Below are 23058 nucleotides of genomic sequence, written 5' to 3' on the forward strand. Positions count from 1 at the left end.
CGTCAATTTTAAAGTAAACGTTTCACTCTGAGAGTCACATTGACAAAGCATTCACATTTAGAAGAAACTTTTCAAGCATTAGGTTAATGAATGAGGAAGTGGGAATCCACTCGTGGCTACATCTGGGTTATAATGCCTTCAAGCCCTCAGGTGCCTTTGCTGAAATTGCTACAGTCCCCAGGATTTTTGCAATACTTGTTCTGGGCAGAAGCCCTCTATGTACTCTTTTGTTCTGGCCTCATCTGTTTGATATTTACTTTTTACGAAGATGCTCAGCAGAAGCAGGATCAGTGATATTTTTGCAGGCAGTGACCCCATGAGAAGGCCATCGTTGGTACCCAGGGGGAAGGCTTCTATGCCATGAAGCTGTCCCACCCTGGGCTTGGGCCTGCCTTCATCACCAGGGCCTGGCCCAGAACTTCTAATACCAGAGTTTTACAGGTGCACATAAAAATAGAGCCTTTAACTTCAGGCCCCTGTTCCCAATCACTTATATGCAACTGACAGAAAAAGAATACATGTCTCCGAAACACCTTTTTCAGACTCAGAACAATTCCAATCCTTACTTTTGAAAAAAATAAAAGCTCTCTTAAGGGAAAGGAATGAAATGCAGCTCAGTGGGATACACATACACTGTTTTCTATTATTATATAGAGCCATTTCTTCCTTGAGACCAGAGAATTTCAGAAAGATGCCTTTTTTGTTGTGGTCTCTAAGGTATATATGCATACCCGTGGACTTGGTCATGGGGCACATCCCTCTACTCCCTCAGAAGCAGAATCTTCTCTTCAAAGCTCTCTTCAAGTCTTTGAATCTTGTAAGATAAAAATCATCATCATCATCATCATCATCATCATCTTCTTCTTCTTCTTCTTCTTCTTCTTCTTCTTCTTCTTCTTCTTTTCTGCTACCATGTTAATGTTTAAAAATCTTTAAGGCCATAGTTCAGTCAGAACTCAAGCTCAGTGAGCTGAGAGCAAGCTTCTCTTGCTTTTAGCAACATCTGCAAGAACCAAGCAACTTGCCTAGAAGTGAAAACTCAGGCTTGGCAGACAGTGCCTTAATAGAGAGCTCACTATACACTTTTGAATCTACCCAACAACTACACAAGGCAAACCCTGGATCCCATTCTGAGGAGTTCTGAGGACAGAGTCAATTTTACAGTGTGAAAATGGAGTTCAGCTAGAGAATTAAGGAACCTTTGTCCTGTTCAAGTCCGAGAATATCTTTAGAAGTCCTTACTTCCTCCACCAGTTCTTATAGGTTGCTGCAGGGGCTTCTGCAGCTGTAGCACCTCCACAGCTTGCTGGAGCCAGGCAAGAGATGCAGCTGCTCATTCATGGCAACTGATGCACTCACCATAATCTTCTGCCTGACTTCTCCCATTCCCATAGCACTGGATTCAGATATCTTGTTGCCTTTTAGTAAGAATTCATGTTCTCACTTTAGGCAAAATCAGTTGTGCTCTGTTAAAACACCACCATATGCAGAGTATGAGCTTCTGTACAATTCTGTGATAACTGTCCAAACTTCCACTAAAATAGTTAGCTAAATTATTTATGAAGATTATTTTAGTACCTTTACACCATGTTTTCTCTCTTTGGCTTTAAAACAGTTATGGTATCAAGCACTTTCAAATTAGTAAACAACTCTAATATGTACAGACAAACGGGTTTTCTTCCTTTTTGTCTCTGAGACAATGATTTTTATGTGACTCATGTGCATAAGACAGGAGACCATTTGGATCTATAAGAGTTATACAGGAGGAGCTAAAAACTTAATGCTTTATAGTCTGTGAGACATTGAGCTGTCAGAAGGCAAAACATTCAATAGAATTAAGTACAACTAAGTGCCCTCTTTTGATTTTAATTCAATGACTGGTAAAACAGAAAAAAGAACAAGATAAAAGACAGAAAGCAAATCTATATGTCATCAACCAAAAAGAGAGAGGTCACTATATATCCAAGTACTTGAAATACTTCATTTAATTTAGTGGTAATTTTCCAACCTCTTCTTGTACATATTTAATGCTAAAATCAGTCTTTAAATTCCTCCATATAGACCCAATATAATCTAAGTTGATGAATAAAAAAATGTTGACTTATGAGCATTTTTACAACTTCAAGTGCTACATTTTTATGCAATGTTCTCCCAAATATTAGTCAGGTTTATTTCTCATGTGGATGTGATGCAGAGACAAACCTTTTTTTTTTTTTTTTTTTGGCATTTTTTTCTTTAGTTCTGGTGACAGATGAGTCTCAGTTCTAATCATTTTCTTTTCTGCCCACAACTCATTTCCACAACTGACTGAACTTTTAAAAATGAATGTGTTTTAAGAATAAAAATTTCACAAGAGTTTCATTATTGAGTATTTTCTAAGATTAGAGTCAATCTGCTGGGAGGAATGTTCTGAGATTTTCAAAACAGCAATATGAGAACAAAGAAGTTCTTCACATATAATCCAAAAACTTAAAGTCTTATCAGTATAAATAGATATGTGTACATTTCTCTATATAAATATCCATTAATGATATATAATTCATTAATATGCATTTTTGCATATATGTGTTTGTATGTAAACAAACAATTTCAGTACAATAACATAAGTTGATTTAAGGTCCATATTTTGCTTACAATAAGATGTTGAGTGTCAGCTAGTAAATGTATAAGAATTTCTGGACTGAAAAATCCTTTTATAACAATCATTAAAGATTATTTCAGACATGAATCATCAATAGATATTAAATCCAGGACAATTTTTATGAGAAGTAGGATATTTGCATGTACTTAAAGTGTACTCATATGGATTCCTTATTAGCTGAATAGGAAAACATAATACACAGTGGAGAGATGGGATAGCATCTTGATAAAGTAATGAATGGTAATATCACTAATGAGGCACATGTGGACATCATCTGCCTCTAGATTTGATGATGGCCAGGAATTTATAGTCTGAATCTAATATGAAAAAGCACTGGACAAACTCAAAGAAACATTCTATTTTTAAGTATTAAAGGCATGGGACACAAATAATTCTGTGGAAATATTCTTAATTATTCTAGATTAAAGGAGAGTAAAGAGATGTGAAAACTAACAATAATAATAATATCTGGTCTTAGATTAGATTTCATAAGGGAGAGGAAAAATACCACAAATTACATTCACAGGTCATTTGCCAAAATTAGAATAGATGCTATTTGGGGAGTATGATTTGAGTGTGTTCCTCAAATGTTCTTGTCCAGGAAACTTGGTCCAAGTGTGGTGATGTGAGAGGTAGCAAAGTCTTTAACAGGTGGACTCTCCTGGAAAGTCAATGGGGGCATTGCCTTCTGAAGGAATAAATGTAAATTTTATGACCTAGTTTTCACTACAGTGCTGTTATAAAAGAATAAGACTCTGGCCACACTCTTGCCATGTGATCTCTCTCACACCCATTCCTCCATGATGCCACCTACTGTGATACCTTCATCAGGGCTGAGCAGAGGCTGGCACCATGCTTTTGGAGCTCCAGAACTAACAGCTAAATAAGCCTGTTTTCTTTATGAATTACCAAGCCTTAGGTATCTTGTTATAGCAATGGAAAATGGACTGAGACAGATAGTGGATTAAACTAAAATATCATACTAATGCTAAATTTTCTGATGTTGAAAAGTACAAGCTGGTTCTGTTAGAGAACTTCTTGGGTGCTATAAAATATACATTATGCATATATTCAGAGAGAAAGAAGAGCAAAATGGAAAATGAAAATGATTAAAAAAAGATAAACCATTGGTTCCACATGAAAAACATTTGGAAGTCACCATTTTATTCTAATAACAAGTAAAAAGATTTTAAAAATTGAAAAGTCAACACCCATGTTTAAATCTACAAGGGAAATAAAATCACAGGTCAAACCAGAGCCCCCCAAATTGGAGACAGATGGCAGGGAAAGAGAATCACAATATACTGGAGCAAATTCTTTGCAGCAACTAGTTTCAAAGAAAGAAAACCTAAACTATAATTAATGAATTGCTGGAGGGCAGGTGTGGATGATTGTATCAAGACTCCAGGGGCCCCCAGACATGAGGAGCCTCCACTGTGTTTTACCTCCAGGCTATAGATCAGGTTCTCAGAGTAAATATTGGAGAAAAATTTACTCTCAAACTTCCATCAGGAGTAGGGGAAAAGGAATTATTTTACAATATCCCATAACACTGTGTTCTACCTATGAGAAACAAGTTAACCTCATTCTAACTTTGTGGGGTTTTATTAGGGCCTAATTGACTTAGGGGAGAGGACATGCTCAACTCCACTCACCCTGGACTTCCACAGGGAAGAAAGAAATGCCCAACTCCAGCCCATTCTTGCCTCTCTGTCTCCTCAGAGGTGGAAAAAACACTTAGAAATACTTTTGAAGTCTATAGTCTAGAAGCATAAGCCCACCCCAAACACTGAGACCTAATCATTGGACTATAGAACACTGCTTCTCCCTGAACACCATGACATAATATGTTAAAGGTCATTTACAGAATCTCTTCTACTCAGGACATCATGTCTGACTACCTTAAAACAAACAAAGGAAAACAAAACAAAAAAAAAAAACAGTAAAAACTAACTTTCAAAATTTTAAAAAATTATGAAGAGTGTGCTAAGACAGTTCATGAATAGACAGCCTGAAAGAAGAGACGAGTAATGAAAGCACAGAGATAGAAATCCCAAGAACCAAAAAGAAATGCTCGAGATCAAGATCACTGAGACAGAAATGAAAGATGACATTGATGGGTTTATTAGAGGACTTGAAACAGCTCGGGGAGAAAATTCCAAAACTTGAGGGTATATTAATAGAAGCCTTCAAAACTAAAAAGCAAAGAAAACTAAGAATGATAAGTTAAAAAGAACAAAATATCCAAGAACTGTGGGATAACTACAAAGAGTGCAGCAAATTTATAATAAAAACACAAAGCAGGAGAAGTGATAGGGAAAAAAAAAAGAAATAATAGTGACTGAGATTCTCTCTAAAATTAATGTCAGGAACAAAATTGCAGATACAAGAAACTCAGAGAACAACAAGTAGGATTATGTAAACAAACAAACAAACAAACAGATATAAACCCCAAAACAACATGTAGGCATATCATTTGAAAAAAAAAAATCACTAAAAATCAAAGATGAAGAGAGATTTTGAAAAGAAGCCAGAGGGAAAATGCCTACCTATAGAGACCAAAGATCAAAATTAAATCAATTTCCTTTCAGAACCCATGAAAGAAAGAAGAGAATGGAGTGACATATTTAAAGAATTGAGAGATAAATCACCAATTTAGACTTCTGTATGTTTTTAAATTACCCTACAGAAGTGAAGGAAAAATGGAGACTTTCTCAGAAAAATACAAATTGAGAGAATCTTTAGGTATCTTGAATACTTACTATTCAAATGAAAAATTTTAATTTTTTAATTTTAATTTCATCCAAAAGATGACAATTTGTTCAAAATAACAATAGCAGTAATGCATTTTATAATGTATTCTCATGCGTCTATGTTATTCATATGCATAAGACCATGAATGCACATAATTGAATTGAATCACATATGATGTAGGAATCAAAGAAAAATTTAAGGATATTTTGTTATTAGGTACTCACAATATCCATGAGATAGAATAGTGCTGTTTGAAGATAGACATGCATCAGTTGTGAATATATATTGCAAACTTGAAGGAGAGAAAATATACTCACATAAAATGCTCATTCCATGAAAGTTAGAAAAAGAATAGAGGAAAAAAAAAACAGGAAACATAGAAAACAGTAAAAGTAGGGTGCTATCTATCCCACCATATCTTTAATCACTTTGAAAATCAGTAGCTGACTGCACCAATTTAAAGCCAGATTATCAGATTGGGAAAAATAATACAAGACCTAAAATGTATGTTGTCTACAAGAAACCCCCTTTAAGTAGACACATGTAGATTAAAAGTGAGTGAGTAGAGGATGTCTTTCCCTCTGGAAATGGCCCACATTCTCCCTTGAATATGTATTCCTTGCTTTACCACCAAAGGCATTTGTCTTGAAATTGTCCCCACACTTCCTTGAACATGTGTCTGCTTTCGTAAATTAACCTCTGCTTATGCCTCTGGAGGGAAAAAAGTAAATGGGTGGAGAAAAATATACTAGCACTAATCAAAGAAACCAGGAGTGGCCATGTTACTGCAGGAGTGGGTGAGTTATCACAAAAGCTTTTGATTGGGATGAACCATATTTAAACTGTAGCAGTATTTGATATAGAGGTCTGACAGGTCAGGGAGATGGTGAGATGTCACCAATAAAAACCTAAAGCAGATATCCCCTGAACACTCTGTGATACTGGTCCCCTAGCCACCTTACTGAGGGTGCTCTGACAGAAACACAGGAAAGAAATATAGGCTCTTCCCTCACTTTCCCCAAACACATTGCCACACTTTGCAGCTTAAGCAACTGGAGTCATAGCCAATGCAGGGAACAGTTGTATTTTGTGAGGACACAGTGGTATCTAGTGACTAATGAATGGTTGGAAGAGGAGAAAAGAAATGCTGCATATCATGGGACAGTTAGCATGACAGCTGACCACAATTACATAAAATTCCAGCACCTGCAAACTATGATCACAGGCAAATGAAACCCAGTAATTCCCATGATTATGACTCCATTTAATACCCATAGACTGAGGACTTCTTAAGAAGTTTAGCATGTATAATTATAAGTGGAGACTACATCCAAACTCTGTCCTATAAAACAGGCAACTGTCACAAGAGGCAGACACAAAATAATCATATAAAATAAAGACAGATTTTCTTAAAATATTTTTTCCTTGCTGGAAATTGAACCCAGGGCCTCACTATGCAAGCATTCTGCCACTGAGTAACATCCCCAGCCCCTCTTAATTTTTTTTTTATTCATAAATACAAAACCCTCAAGCAGAACAAGAAATCAATGTAAAGCTAGGAGAAGAATGCAAGTCTCCTGGTTTTGCAATCAAATATTCTGCCTGGAGAACACTGCTTTAGGGAACATAAATAAAAAACAATGAAAACTATTTATCAAACGGACAGTGTCCCTCCAACTCTCCATTCCCAACAACTACATTGAACAGGGAACTGTTTTCACTGTCAGTGATCACACCAATACCCACTGAAAAGAAAGACAGGAAACTCTTCGATTTTTATTACCTACTTGTGGAAGAGCTTTTGTAAAGAATGTCCCTTAAACTAGCTCCAATTGGGGAATGAAAAAGAGGAAACGTTGGAAAAAAGGAGATGGTATCAAAGTAGGTAGGTTAAAAAAATCTTAAGAGGAGAAGAGTTCATTCAGGGGAAGAGAAAAAAATAAGAAAGAAGAAGAGGTAGAAGATAGGGTCATAAGGAAAGTAATTTTACAATGTCCCTGCTTTCTTCAAATTGATTTTTAAGCCTTATTCTATTTAGAGTGTCCACTGCAAAAGATCAAACAAACAAAAAGAGAGGAAGAAGAAACACTAAAGTTTTGGTAAGAAAGTACTTCTCAATGTGGCAGAAAGTAACTTTTAAATATCTTCTTTAAAAATAATGAACTAGTGAGGCAAGTTTGAGGTACTTCCTGCTCTGAATGATTCTGCAGAAGTCAGCAGATTTATAAAAAAAAGCAAAAGATCTTTGCCTAATTTTCTCCAATGATGAAATAAGCACACATACCCATATTTAGAAACTAAACGGGTCATTTCTTGTGTGATTTCAAGTTGTAAAATCACTACCTCAAAATGCATTTACTCAGAAGCCCTGACATTAAAACCAAAACCAAAACGAATAATGTTGCTTTTCTTTAAAAGATAAGGGTTAAAAATATCTATAAACAAAAGTGAAAAAAAATTGATAAAGATGTATATATCAACTTTGTAATGAACCTTTTTACCATAAAAATATTCTAAGGCAGGCAAGCTTAATGAACTTGAAATGTCTCCCAAGTTATTTCTGGAAGGATGCTGGCTCATTTGATAGTTATTACACTAATTTAGAATCATAAGATACATTGGAGTTACTGACAATTGCTGATAAAAACCATACAAAGAGAATATGAATCCAACCACCAAACATGTCAGGCTCAGTCTGGGGCCTAGGACACTCTAATTCTATCATATATATCATATATACTTTATCATCCTACCATCCATACTGTTTCTTCCCCAGAACAACTTCCACAGCACTTGATGACTGACCTTTTTTTAATGCCATCTTAATCTCTTTTCTTGTTAAAAATAAGCCAGCTTCCTCCACTGATAAAAAATAAGGTCAGTGAGAAGGGTTCCCCTAGGTTTCCTGGGGCTTCTCTACTTCCCCATCCCTACCCTATCTAAGAAGGGATTCACATAGATACCTTTCTGACTGACATTTCTCTTCAGGACTGAGAAGATGTGGGTAGCCATTTTAACTTGCACAAAATGAAAACCAAATTTAGTTTGCAACTAGAGAGAAAAATAGAGCAGACACGCAGAGCTGAGCAGAGATGAGAAGATAAATGCTCCCCAACTCCCTGCAACATTGCTATCTGTTTCTTTTTGTTCAGCATGTTCAACTCAACTCCAGGATGTTCCAGAATTCTTCCAAAGATATTTCACCTTTCATTCATGCGGGTTTCTGATACATGAACAAAAACATCTTAACTACCATAACTGTAAAAACATCAAAGTTTAGGAAACATTATGGGTTCAATTTTATTCTTCAAAAAGATATGCTCAAGTTCTAATCCCCAGTGTCTGTGAGTGTGATGCTAATTTGGGAATAAGGTCTTTGCCATCAAATTGTGCTGATGTCATACTGACTGAAGATGGGTCCTAATCCAACATCTAGTGTCTGTCTAAGATGAGGGAAAGTAGGACCTGAACAGAGAGGAGAGCACCATGTAAACACAGAGTCGAGTCTCAGAGAGAGGACAGAAATCTGAGAGCAAAGACAGAGGCTGTAGCAAAGCATCCATAAGCCAAAGAACACCAGAATAGCCAGCCATCACTGGAAACTGGGAGACTGATAAGGCATGATGCTCCCTCAGAGCTTCCAGAAGGAGCAGACCATGCTAACATCTTGGTTGCTATACATATTCTGTACAACTGCATGAGAATATGTTTGAGTTGTTGAAAGCATCCAATTTGTGGATCTATGTTATGGCGGCCCTAAGAAGCAAATACAGGAAGTAAGGTTATTATTGCCGAGGTCACTGAGGCTAGAGGTTAAAGTAAGTGGCTCAACCCAAGGTCAAATCTGGCACATAGAAGGCCTTCCCCTATTATATTTCCTTCACGCCAGGAAACTCAGTGACTGAGTAACTAATTGAATTCAATACATCTTATAGTATTCTATGATTGACCTCTTGCTTCAAGATAATAACTAGTTTATCTTTACTTTAGTCAATCAATTTTATAAAGAATAAAAGATAAAACATTATGAAAAGCAAAGGTGTTGAACAAGGAAGATATAATGTAAAATGCTGTCACTATCACAGATGACATTTTGTAAAATCTCAAGGTAGTACTCAGCGGTGATAGTATTATATGCATCATTGCCTAAGCTGTCATATTGCTAAACCACTTTAAAAATATACTAGGCCTCACTGCACCCTTCAACATTCTTTGTGCTCTAGTTTCCTGATTAATTTTGGATTTTGTTAAAGTATCAAACTTGTGCCTTTTCATGAGAATACAAGAAAAATGTGAATAAAATAAAAGAACAATCTTTGTGTGTGTGTGTGCTGGTTATGTGCCATGATTGTGCTAAGCATTTTTTATGTCTCCATAAAGGATTTTTACATTTATACAGTACATAGTATGATTTCCAATTTAAAAAGAACTGAGGCTCAGAGAGGACATATTATTGACCTTAAGTCACACAGATGGTGTGTTGAAGACTTTGGTGGGATTTATGCCTGAAGCCTTAACCAGTGTCCATGCCATTTTACCAAACTGACTTGGCATTTGCAACCAAGGTAAGCACTTAATACATAAACTTCCTGCTCAAGAAGAAAACATGGGTTTCAAAGTAAAAGTCATCATGGTGCACAAAAACAAGAAAAGGTGTTAGGAATAGGCTATATGTTTTTAAAGGTTCCAGGAAAAATAGCTGACAAAGTAGATGAGATTGATGTTTAAAGAAAAGATGAAACTGTAGCCAAGATATTAGCAAAAACAAAACAAAAGCAATAATGCATCTTTCTCCCATTCTGGAGTCAATCATTAAAAGGAGCAAGAGGGACATGGGGGTGATCACAGGATGATTCAATAAAGAGACCGTTGTCTCCCTTTTCTCCATGTACAAGGAATGTTCAGTTGATGGGCTGTACTTAGTACCTCAAGAAAGGAGCCCAGCACTTGTTGTCTAAAGAAAGGAGGCTACCTGTCCAGGAAGATCCCAACTGAAGACAATGGGTCCCAAGAAACAGGCAGAGCCTAACAGAGCTCTAGTTCTCCTCAGAATAAATGGAAAGAAAAACAAAAGTTTCACACCAAACCAAAGCCCTCCTTTCTTGGCAATACGAAAGTTCCCAAATAGCCTGCATGCTCCTTTCACGGACACCATGTTTAACACAATCCCTTCTGGACTGAAGGACTTAGACCTCCAGTGCTGGAAGTATTAACCAGGATTAGCCCTCAGCTGTCTGGACTTTTAGAAATCCCATTAGATTGAAGACAGACAATAAATAAAGTCACATCTCTCTTCCTCCAGGAGCCTGCCTCCTCCAGTAACTGGTGCCTGCAAGGGTATAAAGACTCATCCTTTTAGTTAAGTTAGGCAACTGTGAAGAACCTGTTTAGCTTTAAAACGCCGTGGGATTGACTGAGGCTTTATGTTGACTGTATCATGGCCCAACTTCTCCTCCTTCCCCATTCTGGCTCTGCCCCACCCCCTGTCCCCCACAGGAGTTGATCTTAAAAGAAATCCTCAAAATTTCTCATGGTTATGTGTCAGCATCGGCTTTATGAGAAATCTCACTTACAGTGTGCCGTGGCCACATACTTTATAAAACATTTACCTTAATTTCCTGATTGTTCTCCCATTCAAAATAAGAGGTTTATTGGGAAACTAAGACTTCCCAAGAATGGGGGTAAGTAGCATAATCCATAGATACTAATCTAGTCATTTTAATTCATGCTGGTGCATGTACAACTATGAGAATCAACAGATATTCCAGAAAAAAAAAAAAAAAGTAGATCTGTGAGGAACATTCACCAGAAGCCACCAGAAAAACTTCATCCAAAAGAATCAGACAAATGAGAGATTAAGAAGCGATTTTTTAAAGTATGCAATTCAGAGATCGAAAAGGGTGTTTTATACATCAATGGAGATACTATACGCAAAGGTCAGAAAACGACTACTTAAACTTTACAAGTGCAATTTCTGAAACTATTTTAAAAATTCTGAATTTATAAACTAAATTTCAGAAAACTTGCAAAGTACTAACCTAGAAAAATAAGACCATCAAACTTAGAAAATCCAGAACTACAAGAAATTGTAAAAATGAAAATAGAGCTAATACAAGAAATAATTTTAAATAACAGGAAAAATATTTCTCAAGTGGAAGGAATATACAGGCTTCCATTGAAGAAAGAAAAAAAAGACTCTCAAGAGACAAAGAAGATTCTTACAGAAATTATCATGAACTTTCAACACTGTGATATAAAATAGAAAAGCAAAAAAGAGAAGAAAAAAATGCCTTTCAGGAGAGCTGTCCAATGATGGGAGTGAAAAATGAACTTGTATTGTAATAAGTCACTAAGTTTTGGGATATGCCTCTAATAATAGCTACTCTTGTCTTAATGGAAAATCACACTAGATAATTTGATAATTCAAGCAGAAGTGATTTAAATGAGCAATTTAAAGTCTTAAACCAAGCACTAAATATGATGACAATAATAATAACAAAGGTAAAAATTCAGGAGTCAGAAGAAAGAGACTGGAGGTCATGAATGTGTTAAATCCCTCATCCCGGTAGGGTCTGTTGAAGGTGAACAGATACTGCATAAGTTTGACAAACGAGGAAACAGATGAACAGGTGTAATTGTTTCTATTATAGTACTGACTACCATAAAACCTAAACACTGTTAACACTGTTTGTTGTCTCTGAAAAGTACAGCTGGCAGTGAAAATTATTGCTTTCCATTTTCCTCTTGTATAGTCTAGTATTCTTTTTACTAAGAATATGCATTACTTTACAAATGCAAACATGTTTATTCCATAAAGAACAGCAACTAAATTATGCACCTCCATTCAGTGGAACACGGTCCTGCAGATGAAGTGAATGAAAATAACATAGCATTTGTAGAAGCAGAGAGAGAGTTTTGGTATATTGTTAAGAAAGAATGAATGAAATGAAATTTACAAAAATAAACATATGGACATATGAAAAAAAGAAAAGGAAAGGAGGGGAGAAGAGGAAGAAAGAATCCTCTAGAAAAAGCCACTGCACAGAAAGCAGGAGACTCACCAAGGAGTGAGTGTGTCCAGAAGAAAGGTCTACTTGACATCCCAGTCACCCACTAGGGATGGAATAACAGCAATGGCTGCAGTAGAGCAGGGTTGTCAATAGCCCGAGGTTTTTGGAAAAAGAATAATTTATTCTCCAGGCTTAAAATTTCCTGAATGTGGATATTAGTGTCAAACAAGTAAATTTCAAATTGCTTTAATGGAAATCATAAATTACTTTTACATGCTGACTACTATAACTACTCAAAAACACCATATGTTACGAATTTCAAAGATTTGGCTTGCTGACATTTTCTTTGGGGAAATGTTATATTTAATTGTATACCTTATTTAAAATATGAATATTTGGAGATTTGTTTAAAATAGCAAAAAAAAAAAAATTAGGGACTCTTAAAAATTCAATTTAAGTTGTTGTATTATAATTGTGGCTCAATTTAAAATTAATCATATCCAAATTTTTTACCAGAAATATTTATTTTATTCTTTCCAATACATACTAATGCAATCTAGTTTCAGTTGGCCAAATTTCACATCTTTTAATAAAAAGCACTAGACCTAAAATCTGGTAGCTACAGGTACGTTCCTTTGTTGTTTTGGTTTATTTTGCTTTGTTTCTTTCTTTGTCAGAGATATTTTGAAAAGGATGGATGATTTTGTTTATCAAACTATACTTCATAATGTTCTGGTCAATAAACCGAAGCCAGGTATAAATTAGATCTAGCTTTATTTTCTTCTTATATGCAACGAAAAGGTCACTTACCTCGATAAATAGCTACTATTTCATAACACTTTTTACTCTTCAGTGTTTGGGGCTGTGATATCAGCTGGTATTTTAGCAGTAGTCCACGGAAGAGTGTTGGACAAGAACTGCATGTTCACTTTACCCACCCAGCAATTTTGAGCCACATTGCTGTGAGAATCACTTTAGGAACAATCATAAACCTGCAGAAGCCTGAGGTCATGTAGCAATTTACAATACGCAAATCCTCCATTATACTAACATATGTTCACTGGCAGAAGAGTGTCAAAAGCTATCATCAGCTTCTGCTATCATAGGGACATGCTGTCTAATAAAGCACTGATTGAAACAGGAAGCAGTAAACCTGATAAAACCACTGTGTTATTTAATAGGTGGGCATCATAGGGTGCCAGGCTGGCCACAAGAGCATCTTGGACTGATATGACACTGACAGCTGTGTGGTGGGATCTGCTGCAGATGTCACATCTGTCATTTCAAACAGTTCCAACATATCACTGGTGAGTCACATTTACCATCAAATAGCAGAACACATTCACCAACGGAATGGTTCTGGAAGCCTGTTGATTCCCTGGTGATGGAATTACACTCTTGAATTTGATTCTGCTCAGCAATATGAACCCTGGAAAGGTGTCTGTTGCATCAAGGGAGCACTGGTGAAAGATTTGATGGGAAAAGGAACATGCAGCAGCTCTGTGACAATAACTAACAGTGCAGAAATGAGGACGAGACACTGAAGCACAGGATCAGTAATGTACAGTGACGACCTTGACTTCTGGAAATCAGAATGGCAGACAGGTGACCCTGGAGCATGGAAATCAGAGGTGGGGAATCTTAGGGGAATTTCAGATAATCCAGTCTAACTCCAAAATACTGACAGTCTGCAGGCTCACTTCCCACATTATACTTGATGTAATTGAAACCTGTCTTAGTTGGTTTTGTGTTACTATAACAGGATGCCACACACTGAGTTATTTACAATGAAGAGAAATTTATGGAGTCCTGGTTCTGGAGTCTGGGAAGCCCAATATCAAGCTTCCAGCATGTAATTAGTGTATTTTTGCTACATCATCACATGATGGGACAGGAGACAAAGGGAGAGAAAATGAGAGAGCAAGCACATGCAAACCTACCCCACAACAATGTCATTAATCCTATCCATGATAGCATAGTTCTCATGTCCTAATCATCTATTAAAGATCCCCACCTTCTACTACTGTTACAATACCAACTAAACTTAGTATGAGTTTGGGAAGGCAAAAATATTCAAACGATAGCCACACCTGTCACCAAAGCCTCACTCCTCTCTCTCTTCAAAAAAGAACTGCCAACTTGTTTCTATTTGTCACATGCTTGCTCTATGTCTGTCAATGTGCAAGGGAGCATGCGAATCTGAGGACACAAAATAAGACTGACATGCTTCGTCCCTTAGGGAATCTGGTAATTTGGGGAAGACATGATCCATGAAATATTTAGAGAAAGACATAAGACAGGATATAATCAAGTGTCATAGGATGCATTAGAGGAAACAAGTGCTGCTGAAGGTCAGGAAAGGTGGAGATCATGGGACAAGTACAAAAGAAAACATAAAACAAGAAATGCACCATGAAGGAAGAAGCAGATGTGAATGGGAAGGAGGTAGTGCACAATGCATTTGGTAGGTGGGACTTTTCATAGAGAAGAGATAAAGAGGACTCCAGCCTGCCTCATATATGCCTGTGGGACAGAAGAGCAGATGCAGCCTCTGCAAATACCGTCTCTGTTAATGAGAGCTGCTGCCCTGGAGGCTTGAAGTGTATGCATCTAACCACTGAGAAGTTCTGTGACCACGTAAAGAAATTCATTAATGAATGGGTTGGGGATGTTCTTATGGATGGAAAAGCTGAGACAAAGAGACTTTATAAATAGGCTGACCTGCTTATCTTTCTTCCCAGTTTTAGGTAGATTCAAGATTGTTGATGAGGAATCAGGTATTTCTGCAGCTGTGGCCATAAGCCCTGATGAGAACAATTTTAGAGGAGAAAAAGTTTATTTGGCACTCACACTTTCAGAGGTCTCATTCCATAGATGGGCAAATCCATTGTTCTGGGCCAGAGGTGAGGAAGAACCTCATGATGGAAGGGCATGACAGAGGAAAGCAGTAGGGACATATCCACCAAGAAGCAGAGAGAGAGACAGCTCCATTTTCCAGGGACAAAATATATACCCCAAAGGCATACCCCTCATCACCCAGCTCTTCCAGCCACACCCCACTTCCAACAGTTACCACCCAGTTAATTTATTCATTAGAGTAATATACTGATTAGGTTAAGGCTCAAAACCCAATCACCTCACATCTAAAATTTCTTATACTGTACAAGCATTTGGGGAATATCTCATATCTAAACCATAATAGGTCTCTTCCTTTAAAACCTGAACAGAATATTTTGTAGCCCATTAGAAACAGAAAGAAAGGATAGATTGTAGGGAACTGAACTGAACACTTCTTAATAAAATAAGAACAGTTAACTAAAAAATCATCTTCATTAAAAACACAGACTTATACAGAAGGAAGAAGTGTGTCAAAGTAAATGTTTTGTCTTCTCCTGCTTTAATTAAGTAAATGTGACATCACATCTAGCAGCTGGCAGCGGAGAACCTACTGGGTGCTGGTAGCTAAGCAAATAACCCCAAATTGTCAACTTGCCTAGCTTTAGTCCACCAAATAGATGAGACCTGGGTCCATCAGTCCTGTCAATACTGACTCCATAAAGAAAATGAATGACTTTATTTTTGAATTTTGCAATAGTGATTATGATATGAAACTTCCAGAAATATTGATCATATGAAAAAATCTATTGCCTTGTTGCCATGAGAAAACTAGGAAGAGTCTTAGTAACCTTGTTAATGTTTTATCTTTCCTTGCCTGTTGAGTGGTATCATATAAGCATATTCAGAGCAGAAATGGGTGTTGCTTTAACTCAAAAGAGTATTGTTGAGCTGAGCTAGACAGCAAACTGCCCTAAAATCTAAGGAGAGACAGGTACCTGCTGGGAGAGATGAAATGCCAGCACCATCTTACCAGGCCCACATGTAGCCCCTTGGATGTATTCAGCTAAGGCAAACGGCACAGTGATGGAGACTCTGTGTCTTTTGAGACAGGGTGGAGACTCTGGGGACCATAAACACAAGGGTGCCCATATTCTCTTGCAGAACTTTTCTACATGAACCCTACGGGGAACTCAGAGAACGATGAGAGGGATCCTAGGAAAGTCTGTTTTGTGATTATAAACTGGGGAAGGAATGCAGCTACCACTGTGGAAGTGAGGTATTTCTTATCCACTTTCTGGAACAAGAGCTTTTTGTATGTTGGTGGCTGGGAAGGAGTGGGTGTGCAGGATGCACACAGAGCAGCTAGAGGAGAAGCACTGAAGATTACAACCCCAAGACACAGGAATGTGATGTCAACTTAGTTCAGAACAACAAATATTATTACACGTACCTGTGCATACGACTTACCAGGTTAGCAGAAGTCTAGCAATGTGGAAATTGCAAAATCAAGACTGATTCTCTCTGCACTGTCGCTCATAGGGAAATCAAAAGCAAGAGAGTAAACAGTTTAAAAAAAAAAAGACCTCTGATAAACATGCTGTCCCCCTAAACAAAATGTATCTCTAGAGAAAGTTTAAATTTCTGGTAACTAAGTGTAACTATAGCACAATAAAATAAAGCCAGTTCAAGTCCTAGCTGGATTAACTCATCTCTCCACACCAAAGACCTACAAGAAAAAATCATGCCTATCTCCTAGCATTAAAAATCACTTCAATTTACATAGCCCGAGAGGAGATGTCTGACTTTCTTCTCCTGCCGTCCACCCAGATTAGTAAGCACTGAAAGCAACAAGACAAAATTAAACTCTCCCAAGGAAATAAGCGATCATTCAAGCTAGACTTAGTTATACCACATATCTTGTGATATCCGACAAAGGAATTTCATAACCTTGATTAATTTGTTTACAGCTCAAATGAAAAAATAACATGCAAGACCAGTTGGGTAATTTTAGTGGAAAAGTAAAGACTTTAAGGGAAAAAAAAATCAAATGGAGATACTACAAATGAAAAGCTAAAAAGAAATAAAGATTAGTCATTAAGGGGGTTATTAGTAGATTTCACATGGCTAAAATATAATTCGTAAACTTGAAAAGATCCAAGAAATTACCCTCAAAGAGGGAGAAAATAAATAAAACAGAGTACAATAATCCTTCTTTATCCTTGGGAGATACATTTATAAGACCTCCAGTGAAGGCCTGAAACTGCAAATAATACCAAACCCTCTCTATATACACTGTAACACCATAGAAGTTGATCTAATAAGCAGACTGCTACTAAATGACTAACAGGTAGGTAGCATATGCCACACAGATACACTGGACAAGGTAAAGCTTTATATCAAGATGGGACAGAGTAGAACATGGTATTCTGAACAGCATGCAATTTAAAACTTATAAATTGTTTATTTCTGAAATTTTCTATTTAATATTTTATACCATGGTTGAAGGCAGGTAACTAAAGCTGCTGAAAGTAAAACCATAAGTGTGTGGGAGGGTATTGTATCCAAGATTTGAGATAATACCAAACAGTCTAATACACGTACAATCAAAAGCCCAGAGAAAGAAGGACAGAATATTTCATTTGAAAAACTAAATACCTGTTGAACTGTTTTGCTTGACAAGGTAGTTCCTTTAGAGCCGGAGTCTCCTTACCCAACTTCCCTCTGAATAATCTAATTTAGTTTCTAAGTGCCCTTGTCTCTGAAATTTCCTTTGATGGTGATGAATGACATAGAAACTGAAGTTCTAGTTTTGGTGTGAGTTACTCATTTCACATTACACAGATCTTTATACAGTGTGTGGCCAAGAACAATTATTTCTAAGGGTGTTATGAGGAACTTGAATCCTGGGAAATATTCTACAATAAAAAGTTGTCATGGACAATAAGTTTGAAAAATTATGACTACAGTATCTGTTATAGATTAATCACAAATCAGATTGTAGAATGTTCTACAATAAATATGCTTGATGTTTTTTAACCTAGTACTTCTTGGATCTGTTTGACTACATATTTATTTTTTCTGCACAATATTTATTAAAATTGATAAAAATGATATTAAAAATGAGTCACTTTTGAGTTTGGTTATTCTCTAAATCCCTTTCTTCTTTTCTTAGGGTTTATGTGGTCCCAAAGACCTTTGCCTATTTCTCAAACTACATCTTGCAATCTCCACCTTGCTCACTACATTTTAGTCACAGAGTTCTGTTGCCCTTTAACTACTCCAAGCTCATTCCCCCTTAAGACCTTTGCACTTACTGCTTTTTATGCTCCACATGCTTTTCTGTTGGCTACTTGTTTGGTTACTCTTATTTAAATTAGGTCTCTGTTGAACATTGATTGGGCGGTTCTTCTTTAGCATCTAAATTACCATCTCCTGGGAGAGGCAGAGCTCAGATGTAGTTGCTTGTCTAAATTAGCACTTACTTCCATTGTTCTTTACCCTTTAATTTTCTTTTTTTTTCATATCATTTTTTGCAACTTAACATTATATTTCACATTCTTTGTTTCTCAGCTAACTTTCACAAAAGATGTAGATTCCACAAGGTCAGGGACTCTGTCTCCAATCTTAACCATTACATGCTCACTGCCTAGAATGCTAAGGAATATCACTCTGGAACAGAAAGCACTCAATAAAGATGTTCAAAAGAATGAATAATTAATAAGATTAATAAATCAATCTGCATTCTTTCTTGATCTATCCCTGATTGGCCTATCCAGTTCCTACTTTACAAAACTGGTTCAACTTTCTAACAGAGATGATACAAAAAATTGAGAAACATTCTATGTCTGGGTCTTGTTAAAAAAATCATTCAGAATAACATAAAGACTCTCTGATCTTAATAATTATAATTTTGTTGCTCTAATTCTTTTCTTCTTTGTTGATCTTGTACTAATTTATGCAATGTAGGGGCATCTGAAAATGTTCTCCGCTCGTATCATCAATAAAACATCTTATGAGAGTGATTTGAATAATGTTGTATAGCTTTACCTAAATTTAAGGAAGCAAAAATTTTTAACTTGGAGATTATCCAGTTCTTTTCAAAAGATGATTTCTGGTCATTCAATTCTCAAATGCTGCAGATGTAATAGTGAGGTTAAATTTAGTACCTTGCAACAAAATGCAAACTAACTGTAAAACTGCTATTGACTTTTGCTGTTTTCATAATTACTACATGAAAAGTTTGACCTTGTCACTTCAGCATAGTGACATATATTAAAATACCAGAGAGCTTTTAAAACATGCGGCGCGCGCACACACACACACACACACACACACACACAACACTCACTTCCAGGGATTGTGATTTAATTGCTGTGGAGGTGGACTCAGACATGTCCATTTTTAAATCCTCACCCATGGATTCCAATATGTAGCTAAAATTATGTACCATGGCATAGGTCATGAATATACAGGACCATGTACCAGGCAGTTGAAATCAGACAATGTGGGGATCAGAGAAGACTTCAGTTATCAGGAAAAACTGAATGGAGGAGAGGAAGGAAGGATTCAGACAAGACCAGGCAATGAACTGTTGCCTTCACGGAAGGCAGTGGTACATTAGTCAGTCCTCGTACATTTCAGATTGCAGGTGTACAGAGCCCAGTAAGAAACTACCTCTTCTCTGCTTCCAGGGGATTGACTGAGGGCTTCTATTCTGGAAGCTCTAGCCACAGGCAGTTCATACCTCTGATTGGTAAGTAGCCCACACTCTTATGGAAACAGGTGATGAGAATCAGGGCAGAGTATTGTTTCCCTGATGTGAAGATTGAACACCTGAGAAATGCCGAAGCAAGTGTAGAAAACAAGTTTTATTTAAAGGATAGAAGAGAGAGAGATCTCGCTGAAGAAAAGGGGCCCTCCAGAGCTGGGTATCCAAAGAAGTATGGGTATCCTGACCCTTTTATCGATTTTATATTTCCTTTGTTCTCATGCTCTCTCCTCCCCATCCTGCCTATGTGACTAGTGACCAAAGGGTGAGCCAAAAGTTGGGGAAGTAGCCTTCCAGGATAGAGGCAGTAACAACAACTCCCTACAGGGAGGAATAATCCCCTGGAGGCAGGTATTCTTTTTTTTTTAATTTTTATTGTTGGTTGTTCAAAACATTACATAGTTCTTGACATATCATATTTCACACTTTGATTCAAGTGTGTTATGAACTCCCATTTTTACCCCGTATAGACTGCAGAATCACATCGGTTACATAGCCACTGATTTACATATTGCCATACATAGTGTCTGTTGTATTCTGCTGCCTTTCCTGTCTTCTACTATCCCCCCTCCCCTCCTCTCCCCTCTTCTCTCTCTACCCTCTCTACTGTAATTCATTTCTCCCCCTTGTTTTTTTCTTCCCTAAAAAACAAATGCCAAATGTCTTCTTTGATATAAGGAGAGTAACTAAGAACAGAGTAGGGAGGAAGAGCATGAGAAGAAGATTAACATTAAACAGGGATGAGAGGTGGGAGGGAAAGGGAGAGAGAAAGGAAATTGCATGGAAATGGAAGGAGACCCTCAGGGTTATATAAAATTACAAACAAGAGGAAGTGAGGGGAAAAGGGGAGGCAGGTATTCTTGACAACAGATTAGGGGAAGGAACTTGCTCTGCAGGTATCAGTTTTTTATTTCCTCTTAATCAGCCCCCATCTCTCTGACCCAATCATTTGTCACCTACACTGACTGTCCTTTTGCCCCCACCCCCAGCTTCACTAGCCAGCCTGTGAGCATGATGACATCCTTCTGCTTTGAAAAGCTCTCCAGGCTGTCCTGAATTAGCATTTCAGTGTGCTCAGAACCCAGCAGCCCAGCAGACACACCCAAGGGTGCTTGATCTTGTGCTTTTCCAGCTGAGACAGAAGGGTTGAAACAGACTTAGATTCCTGGAATCCTGGTCTTCACCAATTTCATAATCATCTCACTTCTAAACCATTGTTGGCAGAACTGAATGATAAGACACCCGCTGAAAAGAATTCTTGTCCATTTCAAACTTATGAACCTTACACGAGGAGTTTATTACCTTAGAAAATCATTTCAACAACAATTTTGAAAAAATGGAAGAATGTTAAAGTGCAAATGGCAGAACAAAATATTAAAACTCTACATCAATTATTTCACTAGATAAAAACCAAATGGTCCTCTGTGGTATAATAAAATAATATATCTAGTTTTGTCCCTGCTTCCTGACACAGAGCTTGAATTTCCTGAGCGATAAGAGGGTCTTGCTTATGCTAAGGAGGTAACTCCTGGTGGTTGTGGTGGGGGATGACTATGTGGCTTCTTCAGGATGGAAATCACCAGGGACCAATTACTTAATTAGAGGGTTCGCATGGGTGCCAGCTTAACCTTAAGGAAAGGAGGTATGCTAGAGATTAAATCCAATCATCTCATCAAGTGTTTAATTAATCATGTCTGGGTGAGTGAAATGCCAATGGAACTCTGAACATTGAGACTGAGAGAAGCTTCCTGGTTGGTGAACATATAGACGAACCAGATTGGTGGCATATCATGACTCCACAGGAACAAAAACTCCTGTGTGCAGAAGTTGCCCTATCCCCTCTTTATTAGGCTGTTTGTATACTTCACAATGAAATGGCAACACTAAACATAGCACTTTTCTCAATACCATGAGTCATTTAGATAGGAACATGTGTAGATGGCTTGGGGACATCCAAACCTTGTCACTGATGTCTGAAGTCTTGGAAGGGACTTTGCCTTTAACTGGTGGGGTCTGAGCCAATTTTGTGTAGTTACTGCCAGAATTAAGTTGAATTGAATACACTCAGTTGAACACCGGTGTCAGAAGAGCATTCTAATAAGAAAACTTAGAGATAAAATATAAATACTTAGACAAACATTGAATTTTTGATTCATAAGCAATAACTTTAGATTCTGTCAGCATTATAGTGTATTAAATTGTTTATTTCCAAAAATAAGCACTAGATATTACTATCTTATTCAAAAATAAATTAATTTGATGCCTGGTTTTAGTAGTTATGGTTGCTGATTTTACTAAAATTGATTGCTTCTTGAAATGGTTCTTTTACCGACACAAAGAGAATGTTTGGCATTTGTGTGTAAGATTAAGTTTCTCATAGTCTGTGAAGCACTCCCCAATTTAAAGTATTTCTTAGGTTCAGTTTTTCCCAGCCCAGAGAAAAGTGTTAGGCTATGAAAGCTTATGTGGTTTAGTTTTCATAGCATTTGCCAAGGTAAGTGAATCTGAACATAAAATCAATGTTAACTATTCTGGGAGGCAAGTTGGACAAATCTGGGTTCAGATCTCTTCTTAATTATTTTTATTCTGTTGGCTTTCCTCAGCTAAAAACTTCATGAGCATTGGCAGTACATACAAAAAAAAAAATGAAACTCCCTTCCTTTATCTTTCTTAAACTATTCTAGAACTGTGGTGTCACAGTTGGAATTTTTTGGACAGCCTTCACGAATGTATAAACTTTATCTTCTAGGCTGGGATCAACAGCTCTGCACCTGCATTTAACTTTCTAAGACTTCATAGTCATTTTCTATATATAATGAATGGAAGGAGCTATCACTTTGGAAAGTAACAGTATGAAAAATCTTTGCAATCCAAGCTCACTATGCAATTTGAATTTCAAAGTACACAAGAACTTTTTAAGAGAATTTCATTTAATTTTATTTTCCCCACAAAGTATAGTTTATAAAAAATCTGTGCTGCATTTTTCATTTTATTTATTAATATATGTAACCATATAGTCTATGTTGATATGACACTGATAAAATCCC

The sequence above is a fragment of the Marmota marmota genome, unplaced genomic scaffold (genome assembly GCF_001458135.2).
Source record: "Marmota marmota marmota unplaced genomic scaffold, marMar, whole genome shotgun sequence".
Classification (NCBI taxonomy): Eukaryota; Metazoa; Chordata; class Mammalia; order Rodentia; family Sciuridae; genus Marmota; species Marmota marmota.